Raw genomic sequence first — 4,810 nt, 5'->3', positions numbered from 1 at the left:
GGTGAGCTCAATACCTTACTGAGCCTGTCTGAGTTTGCTCCTGTGCTGTAAAATGGGAGTAGTGTCTCTTACTACTGTCATGGGAAGTCCTCAACAGAGTAGGCTTTCAGATGTTACTGGGGCTAGGGAGAAGACTTAAATGGCCACTGGCATACTTTTTTTTGCCTTCCCTTTTCTGGCAAGAAGTTGTTCTGTTTTTTGCTTTGCAATTCTTAGAGTGACGTTTACCCTCACTGCTCCCCCCCACCCCAAGCCCACACATAGCCTGAAGTAAGTGAAGGAGCACATTCTCACAGATTTTTTTAACTGCTGCATTTGAAGATGATGTTGCACAGTAAGTTCCTGTTTTCGAGCTGTTGGTCATGTTGGGAGCGTGAGTGTGGGGGGGTGGTTGTCTGGGAGAGGGGGCCTCCACACCGTGCCATCTGGGGCTTCATGAGGATTAACACCTGAGACTTTGCTGTAAGCCTGTCAGCTGCACAGATTTAGATGTGCTGACACACGCAGCACATCATCTTAAGCAGATGGGAGCCTACACCTAAATGAGTGGAAGAGTCACGAGCAATGGTGACTCTGGTTTCATGAAGACAGGAGACAGACCCACAGGTCTTGAGGATAAAAATTGTTTTTAAAACATGATTGATCTCTGTTCTCTCACTCTTCCCAGTGCTGCGTTACTACTCACTCATGTGAACTTTGGCTCACCCAGTTGGAGTCATAGGAAAAATAGTTTTTATTAACATACTAGTTGAACAAACATGAGCTTATTAAAGGTGAAGTCTTCAGGGCTGCTGCTTAAACTATTGCGAGGAAAGCCTATCATCAGCACCTGAAGGACCTAGTGCCGACAGCCCAGGGTGTTAGCAGCGTGTGCCTGGTGTCAGTATTGAGAAAGGAGCGAGGGGCCATGACCCTGGCCGGCGTGATGTATTTGTGTTCATTGGCCTCCATATTGCACACACTCCAAGAAGCCACAGGGAATCTTCTGAAGCCTGAGGCAAAGTGCTCACTCCTCTGTGCTCCAGCGGCTTCCTCCCTCGCTCTTTATGAAATCCAGAGATGCCTGTAGCCCGGGAGGCCCTGGTGCTGCTGACTCATCCCTTCCTTTGCTCCTTCTGCCTCAGCACTGCAGCCTCCTTGCATCGGTCAGGCCTTGCAGGGTCCCACCTGAGAACTTTGTACTGACTGTTCCTTCTGCCTGGAGTGCTGTCCTCCCCATCCACATCCTAGTTTCATCTTGGTTTCTTCTCAGAGAGCCCCCATCAAAGTGGCTTTCCTGACCACCCTTGTGAGTGGTCAGGAAAGCATGGAAGCAGTACTTCCTCTTTCATTCTTCCCTGACCCTGCTGTGTTTCCTCATAGCACTTATTAATCCTTGATGTGCAGTCATTTGTGTTTCTCTCCTGAGTCGTGTTCCGGAACGGAACATAGGCCCTCTGTAATGTGTACTCGATAGATGCATCGAATGAGTGAATTGACTGTGTTGCTGCCATTTGCCTTGCTAGTGCAAGAGGGAGAACTGGGATGTATTCACATAGTAGATGACCCACAATTTCAAATACACACACTGTCCTGACCTTAGAAACGTCTCTGTTAGTTCAGCAATGTAACAAACGTCGAATGCTTACAGTGTTCCTGGTACTGTATTGAGGCTGGAAATTCAAAAATGGGTAAATGCACATGGTCAGATCCATTTGGACTTTACACAACAGTCTCTGTCTTCACTACCACAGTGCTCACCTGCACATTACTCATTTTAAGAAGTCCTGCTGTAACAGTATCCAACTATTTAATCCAGTATTTTTCTATATTCTTTTTGCCTTAGAATTCTTTCATGGAACATCTGTTTAAATCCTTTTAGACTTAGACAGTTGTTGACGTTCGGGAAAGCTCCCTTAGTGGTGATGAGGGTGGTGAGAGATGAAAACTGAAGAGGCATGTACCTCTGAAGGAAGTGGTGTTACTGGTAGATCTGAAGGGTGGTTATTGATTCCTTCTACTGTGTTACTAAATTGTATTAATACACTTAGGAAGAAAAATCATTATTCTGTAGGTGCCAAAAAGATGTTTAAAAATCCACTATCCATTCCTGAATAGAAACACACACGGAATAGGAGTAAATGGATACTTTTCAAACAGAATTGCACACACAAGAATGCTTAATCAGTTTGCACTAAAACCGCAGTAAATACTTATCACTAGGTCCATTGCTGTGTAGCTTGTATTGGCAAAACCAGGTACCCCATTCAGTCAAGAGAGAATCATTAGAAACAGCAGACACTGGAAAGAGAGAAAGCTATTTCTACGGCAAACAGTTGACAGTATACATTGAAAAGCCAAGGGTCTCAGTAACAACAGAACACCTAAATGGAACTGAGTAAAATGGCAGGGTATGAAATTAGCAAACAGTACTCAATACTTTGTATATATACACAATAATGAATAATTGAAAATATGGTCAAAGAGAAGTCTCCATTCCCAAAAACATCAAAAAGATGAAATACTTAAGAATAAACTCAAGAAAAATGTCAGGTCTATAGGAGGAAAACATTCCTGAAAAATATAAAAGTAGTTTTGAACAAATGAAAAGATATTTCATATTTCACATTCATGAATAGAGTAACTTGGCATTACAGAGATTTCAGTTCTCCCCAAGTTAATGTATAAATTCCAGTCCCAATAAAGTTGTTTTTTAAAATTTTTCTGGCACTAGACAAATTGATCCTAAAGGTCACATGGAAAAATGAAATAAGAACAACCAGGAAACCCCTGGAAGAGTGATAAAGAGGCCACACCTTAACCTGAGTGTTAAGCCACAAATGTCCATAATTAAAACTGAGAGCAGGGGGTGTAAATGAGAACTCTCTCTACCTTTTGTTTAGTTTTGCTATGAACCTAAAGTCTGTTATAAAAATTGTGTTCCAGTTGTATGGTATGATGTGTGGACAGACATACTAGGCAATGGAACAAGTAGAAAGTCCAGAAATAGTTAATTATAGAAATTTAGAATGAAGCATCTCCTCAAATTACAGAAGAGAAGGTGGGACAACTGGATAGATATTTGATAAGAGATAAAGTCAGATCTGTATCTCACACTGTATTCCAAGATAAACTACAAATGGATAAAATCTTATTTTTTCTTTCTTTTTTTATATTGTACACTTTTTATTTTAAAATAATTTTAGACTTGTGAAAAATAGTACAAAGAATATCCCTTTATCCTTCATGCAGATTCCCTAAAGGTTATCATTTGCTACATGCTTTATCATTTATTTATTCTGTCTCTGAAATATCTGAGAGTAAGTTGCAGACCTCATGTCCCTTTGTAAATACGTCAGTATTAGGGGCCTCCCAGTGGCTCAGCGATAAAGAATCCACCTTCAGTGCAGGAGACGAGGGTTCGATCCCTAGGTTGGGAAGGTCCCCTGGATGAAGGCACAGCAACCCACTCCAGTATTCTTGCCTGGAGAATCCCATGGACAGAGGAGCCTAGTGGGCTACAGTCCATAGGGTCGCAGAGTCGGACATGACTGAAGTGACTTAGCACACACACATAAATGCATGTCGGTGTAATGTGCTAAGAACAAGAATGTCTTGGTCTGTTCAGGGCCCTATAACAGGATACCATAGACTGGGCGCCTGTAAACATTTCTCACGCTTATGGAGGCTGGAAGTCCTGGATCAAGGTGCCAGCAGGGATCTGGTAAGAACGCACTTCTTGGTTTGGCCATCTTTTCACTGTTTTATCAATATGATGGAAGGAGTGAGGGATCGCACTCTCAGTCGGACACAGATTCCATTCCTGAGTAATCACTTCCTGAAGGCCTAGCTTTCAGACACCATCACACTGGGCATCAAGATTTCACATAGGAATTTTGGGGAACACAGACATGCAGTCTTTAGCAGAGAACATTCTCTTACACAATCAGAGTTATCAGAATCAGGAAATAAGCATGACAAAATGCTTCTCTTTGATCTGTAAGCCTCACTGGGACTTCCCCAGTGTCCCACTGAACACTTGTTCTGATCCACAGGCCAGGCCAGTTAACACTTTCCAGTCAGCTGTCAACTCTCTGTAGTGTCCTTTGATCTGTGGTTTAGCTTTATGTATCATGACCATGACATTTTTGAAGAGTACAGGCTTCTTGTGTATAATGTCCCTCAGGTAGGTTTGACATTTCCTCGTGTATATGTTTTTAGCATGAATCAGATCAGTCACTCAGTCATGTCCGACTCTTGGCGACCCCATGAATCGCAGCACGCCAGGCCTCCCTGTCCATCACCAACTCCCGGAGTTCACTCAGACTCACGTCCATCGAGTCGGTGATGCTATCCAGCCATCTCATCCTCTGTTGTCCCCTTCTCCTCTTGCTCCCAATCCATCCCAGCATCAGAGGCTTTTCCAGTGAGTCAACTCTTCATGTGAGGTGGCCAGAGTACTGGAGTTTCAGCTTCAGCATCTTTCCTTCCAAAGAAATCCCAGGGCTGATCTCCTTTAGAATGGACTGGTTGGATCTCCTTGCAGTCCAAGGGACTCTCAAGAGTCTTCTCCAACACCACAGTTCAAAAGCATCAATTCTTCGGCACTCAGCCTTCTTCACAGTCCAACTCTCACATCCATACATGAATACCATGAATACCATGTTAGCATGAATACCACAAAAGAAATGCTGTGTCATTGGTTGTACTGTTTTGCTATGCTATGCTAAGTCACTTCAGTCGTGTCCAACTCTGTGCGACCCCATAGACGGCAGCCCACCAGGCTCCCCTGTCCCTGGGATTCTCCAGGCAAGAACACTGGAGTGGGTTG

The sequence above is a fragment of the Bison bison genome, unplaced genomic scaffold (genome assembly GCF_000754665.1).
Source record: "Bison bison bison isolate TAMUID 2011002044 unplaced genomic scaffold, Bison_UMD1.0 scf7180017864299, whole genome shotgun sequence".
NCBI classification, from domain to species: domain Eukaryota; kingdom Metazoa; phylum Chordata; class Mammalia; order Artiodactyla; family Bovidae; genus Bison; species Bison bison.
This window is presented reverse-complemented; position numbering follows the sequence as displayed.